Source organism: Rhinopithecus bieti, unplaced genomic scaffold (genome assembly GCF_001698545.2).
Source record: "Rhinopithecus bieti isolate Rb0 unplaced genomic scaffold, ASM169854v2 scaffold_13262, whole genome shotgun sequence".
Taxonomy (NCBI): Eukaryota; Metazoa; Chordata; class Mammalia; order Primates; family Cercopithecidae; genus Rhinopithecus; species Rhinopithecus bieti.
In genome coordinates this window covers 84,906-98,384 of record NW_016808004.1, presented here as the reverse complement: position 1 = coordinate 98,384, position 13,479 = coordinate 84,906, and the positions used below count along the sequence as shown (strand labels likewise).

Below are 13,479 nucleotides of genomic sequence, written 5' to 3'. Positions count from 1 at the left end.
ATTCTTGGGGTGATATAATTGATTATTAACTGTTGCTGTTGTTGTTCTTATTGAAAGGCAATACACGTACATGGTGCCCAATTCAAGAGGCACAAAAGGGTCTCCATTCTACTCATGTCCTCAGCCCTCACTTCCCTTCCCCAGAGGCAGCCAACACCATCAACTATCTTTTCTCCTTGCAGAGACAGCCTTTGAGCACTTTGTGATGCAATGATCCAGCTGATGTTTGCAGCAGACACAGGCTTGAATTCAATAAACAATTGCTTGCAGATCCAAAGCCTGTCCAGCCACATGACAAAACCCCAGAAGCAGGGGTATTTTTGTGAGAGTTTTTTTATTTTTTTGGTGGTGCGGGGGCAAGAACATGGAAGGCAGGGAGAGTCTATCATCTCAAAGGAAAAAATAACGGTACCATAAGGAAGGAGAGAGAGAGGTAGGACAAGAGAGGAAGATGGAGAGGAGAGAGACTGCTCTGTATTGAAGCACTCTATCATCTCAGCTCTCTCCCAAGGCATGATTCTGGAGTGTGAGTGTGCTGCTGCTTCCCAGGGACTGAGCTGGCATTGGCAAAGGACAGGCAGAAGCCATCCTACCATGGGTCCAGGCCTGGCGTGCCTCCCCTCCACCAGTGACTTCCCCACCTCTGTGCTGGGGAGCTCACTAATTCACATGGCACTTCTAGAAAACTTGGAATTGTCTGAAAGTTTCTTCTCTTATTTATTTATTTATTTATTTATTTATTTAGAGACATAGTTTCGCTCTTGTTGCCCAAGCTCTGCCTCCCAGGTTCAAGGGATTCTCCTGCCCCAACTTCCAGAGTAGCTGAATTTACAGGCATACGCCACCACGCCCAGCTACTTTTCTGTATTTTTAGTAGAGATGAGGTTTCACCATGTTGGCCAGGCTGCTCTCGAACTCCTGACCTCAGGTGATCCACCTGCCTCGGCCTCCCAAAGCACTGGCATTACAGGCCTGAGCCACCGTGCCCAGCCTATTTTTTAAAAATAGAATGATTGCATCAACTAGAATCTCTTTCTATACAATTTTATGGAAAGTCTAACTTTTGTCTTCTGGAATCAAGCTAACAGCCTGCATGGGCAGGTGGAGTGGGAGGGAGGTATTGAATAAAGGTAACTCTCCAATCATGGACACCTGAGGGCAAGCAGTCATCTGGGGCAAAGCCAATGGGAGAGAACCCCCTACCCCAGCTCTCGCCAGTGGGAAGTGCAGAAATGTGGGATGGGATGCAAGAGGTGCATTGAGGCCAGTCCTGCTCCTGCTGCCAGCTCGGGGCACTCTCCTAGCAGAGGATATGACCTGAGAGACAGACAGGAAAGATAATGTTGCCCTCAACTCAACTTCCCATCAACTCAGCAAGAAGGAAAGTTGTCTACACCCCGTCTCCCACCCAGACAAGGCTTTTCCAAAGAGGCTGTGACACAGAATCAGCATTTGCTTTGCATTCCCATTAAATATAGAATTTTCACTGTTCCGGGTGTAGAACATACTAGACCATAGAAGGCCTGGACTTTGCCCTTCAGAGCTTATGGTACAACTAAATAGATCATAAACATGGTAAAAGTTAAACAGATGACCTGGCTGCACTTTGATGGTAGCAGAAAGAAGTGCTACAAGACAGTTCATGATGAATTGCTAGATGAACAGAAAAGGTATCATTGCCATAGGAACTCCACAGATGGAGCAGACAGCAAAATCTCTTCAGAGAAGCTGAGATTTGAGCTGCATCTTAGAGGGTGGATAAGTTACACAGAGAATATAGAAGGTTATTGAACCCATCAGAGAAAATCAGCAGTCACTCAGAGCTCAGAAAACCCGTCCCGCTGCTTGGCCATAGACACTCAGGCCCTGACATCTGGGAGAATCAAGACATTGTCCAAGGTCAACAGTTGAGGCAGGTCTAACATTAGAGCCTTCGCTTCCTGCTTGCCCCCAGTCACGGCCTCTGGGGTCTTCCTCTCTCCCTTTGCCTCGTGGTGTTCCATCACCTGTCCCCGGTGGTGGAGGGACAGGTGGAAAGATTTTCAGCAAAGCCCTAGTGTGGGTCTCTGGGGTCTTTCCTCGGATCACCTCTCTCCCTTAGGAGAGGCCCTCAGCCTCCCTCTTTCCTCCCACTCACCAACGGCTGGGTAGCATACACTCTTTGTGCTGCTCCCTCTTCCTTCGTGTGCTCCCTCACATCCAGGCGTGGGGGCGCAGAAAGCAAGAGACACAGGAGAAAATTGCTGCTCATGTTCCCTCGCCTCCCTGCATTAGAGCTGTCTAAATACATATGAGAGAGCCCAGCTCCGCCAGGCTCAGAGAAATCTGGCTGTCTCTGGTGGCTGTTCACGCCCCCTCCTCCGTCTCCAGGGCAACCCCTCCCTGGAGGTACAACAGAAGGTACCCTGCTCCAGAAAGCCAGGGAGGCTAGTGGGGGCAGGATCGCAGCAGGGAGACTGGAGCCCGCCCGGTCTCTAGTGAGGGCCAGAAAGCCTCCTCCTGTTTCGATAGCTGGCTATGCCTCAGAAAGGTGGAACACAGGCCCAGAGACCCTGAAAGGGAGCTGGGATTCTCTGGAGAACAGCATTTTGGGAAACAAGTTACTAAAATCAAATGGACCCAATAGAAAGAAAAAAACAAAACTAGCTCACAGCCACCCCTCCCACTGACTTCCAAGTGAGATCCTGAGCAGAAGTGACAAGATCCAGGAGGTGCGCACAGGCTCCGCTCTCCTGAAGTCACACAAGAGGACACTCAGATTCCTGGGGCTGGGGGAGTCGAGCCATGGTCACCCAGGCCTCCTTGATTCACAGACCCAAACAGAAGGGAGGACAGCACAGGACGGGGCCTTGCCAGTGGCTGTGTCCACCCCTGTAGAGGGCGGGGGTGGGGTGAGGAGCCTTACAGCAACTGGGCCAGGGCAGTCCCCATGCCTACCTCCCCAGCTTGGCATTAGCCTTGAGGCTGCCTCCCACTCATGAGATCAAGATCTTCTGCTCCCCGAACCCCACGCCCTCCCCCAGGCCTCTCAGAGGTATTCCCCTACCAGGCTTTGGCCCCCTGGACTGTTGAGCATCCTATTGAGAGTAGGCATGGAGCTGTCAGGGCGCATGCTGCACCCCAATAAATCAGTGGTCTGGTCCCAGCTGTGCCCATGTCAGCTTGTTAGCCTGGCATAGATTACCATATAAATTGGATTTTTACTGCCATTCCATTTTACTTTCTTAATTTACCTGTTTTACTTCCCTCAGCCCTGGTGAGTCTCTTTCTCAAAGCTCTTCTATTCAGGGGGAAGATACATCCTTTCTGTCTGGACTCCAGGTCCACTCCGCCAAGCCAGAATTTTTCTCTTCTCACCCATCTGATCCAAAATGGTGATGCCTCTGGATCGGGCCCACAGAATTTCTCTGAGTTAGGCTGATGTGTCATTCTCAATTTTGAAAGTAGCCCCTCCAGGACATGGTGGTGTGGTTTTTGTTTGTTTCATTCTGTTTTAAATACCTGCAGTCTATTTTGACCTTGCCATCCTACTGGTCCTCTTCTCAGCTTGAATGGGTTTCTTGGTGGAAACCATAGCATGGGCGAACACATCAAACCAATCGCAGCTCAGGCACTTTGCCCTACACAGACTCAGCTTCTCTCGAATGAGGAATCATCAGTGAGCAGAAGGATTTTTGCCCCCACCAGTCCCTTCATCTCTCCAGCCCCACCCAAGCCGTCTCGCTGCAGCAACTCACTGCAAACCATCTCTGCTGCAAGAAAAGGAAAACGGCTCTGAAGCTGGCAGAAAGAGGGAATGGGCAATGATATGGTTTGGCTGTTCTCCCCTCAGATCTCATCGTGAATTGTAGCTCCCATAATTCTTACGTGTCGTGGGAGGGACCTGTGGGAGATGACTGAATCATGGGGGGCGGTTTCCCCCATACTGTTCTTGTGGTAGTAAGTCTCATGAGATCTGATGATTTTATAAGGTGTTTTCCCTTTCACTTGGCTCTCATTCTCCCTGTCGCCATGTAAGATGTGCCTTTTGCCTTCTGCTGTGATTGTGAGGCCTCCCCAGCCATGTGGAACTGTGAGACCATTAAACCTCTTTTTTTAAATAAATTACCCAGTCTCAGGTATGTCTTTATCAGCAGCGTGAAAATTGACTAATACAGGCAAGAAGTGGAATATAATAAATACCAGGCTCTGATGATTCCTGTTCAATTCCTCGTCTTTTCCAGGCTGCCAAGGACTTTCACTGCCTCATGGAAAGATTGAGAACTGATGCTCAGTCCCAGCCCCTTAGCATGACTCACAGATCCAGTAAGGCAAGGCCTTCCCCTTGCCTGCTGCCTGCCCTTCCCTACGCCACCAGCCAGGAGATGCAGATGGCTGAGTCTAGGAGTGCGGGTCCATGAAGGGAGCTTCAGCCCTGATCAAAGAATGTCAGGCTCTCAAGTCAGTAGCTTTTTATCTTGCTCACTATTGAACAGCCAAATCAATTCTTTCTTTTTTGCAACAACTTCCACTCTCACTCTGATCAGCTCAGAGCTGGTGGAGAGAGGTGCTTTTCTCTTGAAGCCACCTCCACGGTCTCGGTTGGCGTTTCTTAGAAAAAGGAGGAGAGGACTCCAACTGCTTGTGACTGTTTTGGTATCAGGAGTTATAATGCTATGGTCCCAGGGAAGCCACTGAACAAAAACGTCTCTAGAAACAGAACAATTAATATGCTCTAGGGGAGAGATTCACCTTAAAGTAAGAGAAGACAAAGGAAGGGGCTGGGAAGAAGGAACTGTCTTTGAGTGTTTACCTTGTGCAAAGTGTCAGGAAAGACAACTTGTACATACTATAAAAATAGTGGTTTTTACCCCATCAGTTCATCGCCTCTCTCTTACCCCTCAAACTTCTGGTCATCCAGACCCGCCTCTGTTCACCCCACTGCCCCACAACTCCCTCTATCCCTCACAACCACCTGCCCTCTCACTACCCCTGCACACACATAAACTCCAAAGGAAAAAATGTTCAGCCAGACTCTCACATCTTTTTTGATGCAATCAGGAGAATAGGTGGATAGAATCAGAGAGGTTAGAGGTGAGGGGAAGCAGGAAGATCTGAGCCAGAAAGGCTAAGATCCTTTACATATTAAAAAAAAGAAAAGCTAGAAAAGAGAGAGAGTGAGAAAACTAAAAAGGAGAGAGTTTGGGGATTTGTTTGTAGGTTCTGGAGAGATACAAAATAGACAAGAATTAATTGAACAGAAACAAAGTGCTCTCAATAATTGCTATGGGTTTGGGATTGTGTTAAACATTAAGAGATGCTCTTTGAGAGATACAAGTCAAGCCTGAAATTCCTTCTATATCGCCATTTTGCTGATGTCTTTCTGTACCTTTTTACATGCAATTCTGTACAGAGACTGAGCTATAAACATCCACAATTATTCAGGTGACATAACAAGCTCATTTTGGATCTAAGATGCAAACTGTATGTAAAAATTTCAAACTTTATTCCAGACTTGAGTCAAGAGCACAGAGCACAACTTCTCCATGACAACTCAGCTACTAGGGTCACATCTCCAAAGGGGTACAGGAGAGTCAGACACTAGCCAGAGGGGCAGAGCAGTTACCTTAAGTGAATCTGAACAGGCCAGACATTGGCATTCTCTCACTGCCTAGCAAGGATTCCAGTTTCTTAGTAGAGTCAGTTTTTGTTGTTGTTGTTGTTTCTTGAGACAGGGTCTCATTCTGTCGTCCAGGCTGGACCAGGCTGGCTCACTGCAACCTCTGCCTCCCAGGTCCAAGCGATTCCCCGTCTCAGCCTCCCGAGTAGCTGGGATTATAGGCATGCGCCACGACACCCAGCTAATTTTTTGTATTTTAGTAGAGATGGGGTTTCACCATGTTGGCCTGGCTGGTCTCGAACTCCTGAGCTCAGGCAATCCGCTGGCCTCGGCCTCCCAAAGTGCTAGGATTACAGGCGTGAGCCACCGCACCTGGCTAGAGTCAGTTTTATTGAGGTTAGGATGAAAACTAATTTCTCAGCTTCATAAAGGATATTTTTTGAAATATCTTGATTGGGTGATCTCACATGATGCCACCTGGAACATTCTGTTCGAAACCCTGCGTTCTCCTGCAAGTTGTAACGCTGCCTTCACAGCATCTCTCTGATTTCTCTGACTTTGAGGCTACACTGAATGAGCCACTTGGGGCCTTGGGGTTTATTTTGGTTCCAGGTACATTTATCCCTTAATGCGATTAAGAAGCAGTTTTGTCTTCAGTGTCTGTTGTTGGTACTTGATGCTTTAAAATAAAATGTTGGCATCTGACCCTTTTGAATCCAGTGAAACTGGGATAATTATGAATTTAAAAACAGTTTCAGCAGTGACACGCAGAAACGAAAATAATTAGGAAAAGACTTCTGTCTTCCTTCAAGTTGCCCCATCTTATTCTTCTCCCCACATTTTATTATGAAAAAAGTCACACATAATGCAAAGTTGACAGGATTTTACAGTGAACACACATCTCCCCACCAACTAAATTCTTCCATTAACACTTTCCTAGATGTGCATTCTCATGTTCCTGTCCATCTGCACATCCCTCTATCCATCCGTCACCCCGTCCTATTTTTGATGCATTTTAAAGTAAATTACAGGCATTACCACACTTCTCCCTAAATACTCTAGCATGGATATCATTAACTGGATTTCAAGATTTGTTACAGATTTCCTTTATTTTGAGGTATAATTTACATATGATAAAATGCACACATCTTAAGAGTACATTTGCTAAATGTTGACAAATGCAGATACCTGTTGCAACCCAAATCTACATGAAGATACAGAACTTTGCCAACACTCTAAAAAATTCTCTAGTGGCCTTTCTTCAGGAATTCTCTCCCCTACTCCCCGATACCTCAAGGCAACCACCTTCCTGACTTTTTCTGCAATAGACTCTTAGTCTGTTCTAGAACTTTATATAAATAGAACCACACTTCATTTTAATTGCAAAATAAGCTAACCTGTAGCCCCATTCAGTGTAGGCCATACTTAAGTATTGTTCCTTGCCTGGATCTAGAAAATGGGGAGTTTGCTTACTCCCTATAAAGATCAGAGTTATCTGATCATCAGTGCTTATGCTGGATGGTTTTGTGGAGCTGTCCAGTACAAAAGAGGCCTGTGAGAACATAGGGAATGTCTAGGTTGAATGAGCCTCATGGTGGCTCCCCATAGCCCTTCCCTAATTAATTAGCATCTGGATCTTCCAGAGATCCAAGGGTCTTCTTGGGTACAGTTGTGCTCAAGTTTAGGAATCAGGGTACACAAGCCACTTGGGCTCGTGGAAACACAGCCTGGATCCTATTTGCTTTATCTGTTCACCATGGAGGACTGTGGGCATTCCACCTTGGGTTCTCGGTCCTTTAATCTGAACTAAGGTGGGAGAGCCCTGCAGCATTTGTAACTAGGGAGAGATGCCTTATTCTCCCCATGCTCACTGTAGGAGGGATCAGTCCAAGGAAGGTGTTGTTGACCTTGTTTGTCGCATAAGACCACCCACCAGCACAGGATGGGAAGCAGAGGGAAGTGAACAGACCAAGTTCTGAAATGTGCTCATCAATGCAATCTGTCCTCTGAACATTTTTGCAGCAAGTGAGCGGCAGGATGCAACTGAGTGGAAGAAACTAATCAACTAGCTTGGCTGACAGCATTAAAGGTGGGAGAAGAGGCATCCAGATGGCAGTGCCAAGGCTACACAGACGTGTCAGGGCAGGATGCTCTGCCTCAGATACAGAGGGCTATCAGCTGAGATAGTCACATTTCCTCCCTGTGCATGGATTTTTCCATCAGCCACTATGGCCATGAGTTTCAGCACTGTGGAGCTCTAAGATGATGAAGATAGTGGTGGCGGCAGTGGTGGTGATGATGATGACGATCATCATCATATGGGGATTAAGGAGAAGATGCTGAAGAACAGAGTATTCATACTCTGAGAGAACATATTCCAATCTTTTCCAGTACAGCCGCAGATTTATGGAACACCTACTTTGTTGTAAATGGCGTTTGGCACTATGGGTTCTAAGAAGATTCAGAGAGCTCACTGAATAGAGGTGCGCTGTCCACGTGAGCCTGGCCAGCCCATGCTGGGTCTTAATCATCCTGCTATAAAGTGAAGATTTTTTTGGAAACTCCTATGCCTGTATCTCAGAGGTGGATAAGACTGGATATCCACAGTAGAAGTTGAGCCAGAGGAGTGTAAATGTTAATCCACATGGGCAATGACGGGGAGCAGGAAGGAGGAAGATGAAGAGGAAAAGGAGCAGGACAGAGCTAATTGAAATTAGCTTAATGTTTATAAATATTAAGGCCCAGATCTTGCTTTGATAGGACCGCAGGTGCAGAGATCGCTAAAGAGAAGAGTCCACAGGTTCAGAGTTTCTGATGTGGAGCTAATAAGAATGCTAATGGAGGTAATTAGAGACCAACTGATTAGCAAGGATGAATTGAGGAGTGTCATGGGTTGCTATGCATTAAAGTTCTAGGACTATGTATCCTGGAGGCATGAACCACATGGTGAAAGCCCCAGCTTCACAAGATAGAGTGGTGAGGCTGGGAGTCCCGCACACACAATGAGAATGTGAAATAAACCTCCAGCAGTTGGCAGGTGAGGACGCACCAGCAACTTTACATAGAGGCCAAGGGCAAGTCAGTGGGAGACCAAAGAAGATAATATTTTTTTCTATGTCCTTTTGGCTATACATTCCCAACTTTGATCCTGGGATCTCTGGATATTCATTCAACAAATATACAATGACTTTGTACGCTGTCCCAGGAAGTACTCTGTCCTAATCTAATTGAAGAATAGCACTTTACTTTCTTCCTATTTCCCTATCTGATTTATTTCCCCCTTCTCCTTTCAGAAGACAGTGCACAAAACAGAACACAAAAGGAGCCTGATTATTTAAAAACTAAGGCAAGAGGAAGGGAAGAGTGGAATAGGCATTTCCCTGCTTCCTATGCCCTGGATGCATAATAAATGTACACATGACAACTGTCTTCAAGGAAATTACTATCAAAGGTCAGGCTAAGAAATAAACTGGATAAATCAAAAGTGTTTCAGATATGGCATATGAGATAGAAAATAATGGACTGCTCCAAGCTCCAAGTAAATATGTCAAGGCCATGAATTGATCTTAGCCTTCCATGGTATCCGTCTCAATTAAGAACCCTCTAGGAAAACTTTCTTGAGGATTTACTCATGACCTCACCTATTTCCACCTTTTTATTTCTTTTACCTTTTTTTTTTTTTTTTTTTTTTTTTTTTTTTGAGATGGAGTCTCATTCTGTCACCCAGGCTAGAGTGCAGTGGCATGATCTTGGCTCACTGCAACCTCCACCTCCCAGGTTCAAGCTATTCTCCTGCCTTGGCCTCCTGAGTAGCTGGGATTACAGGTGCATGCCACCACCCCTGGCTAATTTTTGTTTTTAGTAGAGATGGGGTTTCGCCATGTTGGTCAGGCTGATCTCGAACTCCTGACCTCATGATCCGCCCGCCTCAACCTCCCAAAGTGCTGGGATTACAGGCATGAGCTACTTCACCTGGCCCTATTTCTACCTTTCTTCACCCAAGTCCTAATCTCATGCTGTCTCTGCTCCTGATTTCATCTCTCCACTATCACACTCCTTCCAGCATTGTCCAGGACTCTCCTTCCCTTAGTGGAAAACCCTAGAGAGGTCCCCACACATGTGCCTCCTGGCTCCCTGTCATCCCAACCCTAGGACAGCTGTTCAGGTGAAGTCTCACCCCAGAAAGAGCCCTGAATCATCAAGACTTGGATCACCGGGTGACACAACTATATGCTTCAAGGGGCAGAACCATGCAGAAACAGCCAAAACAGGGCTCAGCCCTGGCTATGCCCACAGAGTGTCACCTGCACTCAGTTCACATGGTCCTGGCCCTGGATGACAAAGCCAGGTTTGCCTTCCCCAGGATCCTCATGGCCTGACCATAAAATGGCTTGTTGAGCTTATGTTGGTCATCGTGCCTCATCTACCTGTCCATTTCTCTGTTGCTGTTTCTTGCTCCCAGAACACTCAGAGGCAGAGGCTGGGAGGCAGAGGAGACTCTAAGCTGGGTACTCCTGCACTCCCAGCAGCTGCAGTTCAGAGCACATTGCCTTCCTTGACAATTGAAAGGGCAGGAACTGTCAGATTCCAGGTTTCTGTGCTCAGTGAAGCATTGCCAATTAAGTCTCTCTGGAGGCATTGCCTCTGTGGAGAGCCACTTGCAAGAGGGCTGGGTCTCCAGGGATGGAAAAAAGGATCCCCTATCTGGAGAGGCTGAGGGGTTCAGCTTCACAGAAGGGATGCTGGGGATGCTAGTGTTTTCCTTGGGCTTTCCTACAGATGCTGGAGCTGATATAAAAACTCACCTTCTTCCAGGCATTTGGAGCCCTAACCAACCACATCCTTTCTAACCTCACAAACACACAGACTCATACACATGCACATGAATGCACACACATATGCACACATGCACACACACCAGCCTCCACTGTCCTAACAGGTGCCATTATCCCCAATAGTACCTCCCTACCTGAGACATTCACAAGACCACTGCCCAATAAAAAGCTATGAAGTAATTTCAAAACCTCGTTGTGCCACCAGGTCTCCATTACACTTTGCTTATCCACATCAACATCATCTTTCTCATAGAGGTGGCTCCTAAAGGGCCTTGACAGGGCTTTACATTGGGGACTTCAGTGCCTGTTCAAGTCAACTCACAATTATTCTAATGGAGCAAACGGATGATCCAGTCCTAAAAGAGAACATCCTCCCAAATCACTGCTAATTGGATTTTAAACGTGTGATGGGATGTTGTGGCAGATGCTTTGCTTAATATGAAAAACGGTTTCAATTCCCTGATTCACAGTGGCTCTTGGGATGAGGTTAGGGAGAAGGCAGGCATTTGCACAGGTGTGCTGAGAGGAGGGAAGGAAGCCCGGCTGGGACAAAAAGAAGCCCGGGGGGACCATTTTCCAGGAGACCAGTAGGGGTTGATAGTGTTTGCTTCTTTCCCACAGGAGCCCAAAGACAGGGACCCTCCCACCTAGAAGAGAGAGCTGGAGGCTCAAGGGGAGGCTGGAGGCTGAGGGTTTTACCTTGTGCATGAAGTCGGGAGCTCATGGGGTTGAACAGAGTTTGGGGAGCCACAGGAGCAAATCCAGAGAGGACGTCGGAAATGAGCTCTTCCTACCACTTTGTGCACAGATGAGGACATCCACGCTAGAGAGGTCAGGACATGATGAAGCTAACACAGTCAGTGAGCGCAAGGGCCAGGCTGGGTCTCGGACCTCCAAGCTGCCCTCTGGAGCTCCTTCCACCACACCCCACAGATGTGCAGTGCATGGTCTTGCCCCAGCAAAATACCCGTGGTAGAAGCCTCTCTTAATGTGACAAGTGGAAAAGGCAGCTAGAAGCCCCAGGGCCATGAATAAGCTCCTCTTTTCTCCTTTGTACAGAGGGTCCTATGTGGCCACATCCACACATGCTCCAGGCCCAGTACGGCCAGTGGGAATGCGACCCAAAAGAATTTTGGAAAAGAGAGTCCCTGATTTCCTAGAATTGTCTGTGCATTGCCTCATTCCCTCCCACATGCCACCTCTGTCACTGTCCAATCCTCATCAGGCTGTGGGCTCCCCAAGGGCAGGGACCATGCACAGCTCTCTTTGATAACTCTGAGCCCTAAACCAATGAATTACACATACAGGTATTGGATATATACTCAATCAAGCTGTACTGGATTAACTGGTCAACAGCAACTGGCTCTGAAGTGACTTGGATACGTAAACGGTGGCAGCAGTACAGAGAAATGGAGAGACAGCCCGTAGGCCGGGCTGCAAAGACAAAGAGATTAAAGGGCTGGGTTCATAGTGAGGGCATGGCCTCATGTGAGGGCCAATGCCAATTCTAAGAAAATACATGTAAAATGCTCACAGGAATTTATAGGATACCTATATGCCCATGTGTACTCTAGAGAGGCTACAGGTTGATTTACAAGAACACGGTTGTAGCTTTGGAGAGTCGTGTGGCCTCCAAATCAAAGGAATGCAAGGGCTACAGTGCACCTCTTGAGAAAGCTCAGAAATTAAGAAATACTGGGGCTGGGAGGGACATCAGAAGTCACCGGGTGAACCCCTCCACCTACAGATGAGAGACTGCCGGCGAGAGAAGAGAGGCAGAGAGCGAGGACATGAGGCCTGGACAGGAGCCCAGTTCCCTGTGACCACCTCAGCAGCTGCTCCCTGCCCTGCTCCATGGTGCTCCGTGAAGATAAGGCTCAGTGTGCCACTGGACTCTTGAGCTCCTAAGCGCTCAGCTATGGAATGTGTGGAGACTTCCCTGGATCACAGCGAAGTGGCCACCTAACAATCCCATGAAACTTGGATAGCGAAACAGCGGGATCCAAGCCAGACTTCAGGAGAAAGCAAAGATGATTGGAAAGGCTCAGGATCCTCTTTTCTCTCCAATGTCCCCTCCTGGATTCCTCTAACTCACTGGCCCTTACCCCCACTGACCCTCAAAATCTGCTACACAAACAGAAATAACAGAGGGGAAGTAAACCGTGTATGTGGACAGAGCAAGAGAGTGTGGAAGAGGGTGAATTCAGAAGACCCTTAGAAAAGGTTTATTCAGCCAACAACGGTGCCCAAGGCTGTGCCAAGGACAGGGGGTCTCAGTGGGAACAAATGGGGTTCCTCTGCACTGGAGGCTTTCCCCTTCCGGGCCTTTCACTCCCTCCTCCCTTTCTGGCCTGGAGACAGAAATGCAAAGTCCTTTCCCATGGAACAACTCACAGGGCCAGGGTGGCGGGTCAGGGGCTGTGCAGCCAGCGAAAGGGGTCCCTAGCATGTCCTTCCTCCCGGTGCAGCTACCGGCCTCCGCTCTGCCCAGCACAGCTCCCTCCAAACCCAGCAGGACTCCCAGATCACAGCCAGCAAGAGGAGCCCACCTTGAAGCTAACAGGTGTGACCAGCTGCAGATCCTCCTGGGACTCTCCAGGCCAGAGAGCAGATGGGACTCCATGGTGGGGGTCAGAGGCCCTCAGGTGGGTGAAGTGTGCGGCAGGTGAGCAGATTCCTGGAGGCAGGCTGGTGTTAGGAAGCCTCTCCCCTCTGGGACTGCACTGTTCACAGGGCCAGGTGTGGTTGCTGCCACCTCATCCTTCCACCTGTGTCACTGCTGCCTTCGGGGGATGCAGCAGAGAGTGGCAGAAAGAGCACTGGACACGGAACTCTGTGGATATGAGATCTAATCCCAGCTCTAGCCCCTACCAGCTGTGTGACCTTGACCTTGAGCAAGACTCACACCCTCTTTAAGCCTCAAACTCTTCATCTGCAAAATGAAGATAATACCTTCTTCCTCCCTCAGCTTCCTGCGGAGGATAAAGGGAATCACTGAAACAGATGCAGCTGAGATCTTTGGCCCATGAAAGGTGCTCAGTGAGT

At 48.0% G+C, this 13,479-nt stretch overlaps 1 long non-coding RNA gene across 2 annotated transcripts in view; it reads right to left on the bottom strand.

Moving 5' to 3' along the window:
• The window catches only part of LOC108537542 (uncharacterized), a 30,991-nt gene extending 17,745 nt beyond the window's left edge, over positions 1–13,246 (bottom strand). For both annotated transcript variants that reach the window (XR_001887848.1, XR_001887847.1), the window contains exon 1: positions 12,984–13,246. This is a non-coding gene — a long non-coding RNA (uncharacterized LOC108537542). The remainder of the gene's footprint in view (positions 1–12,983) is intronic.
• Positions 13,247–13,479: the final 233 nt, after the last annotated feature.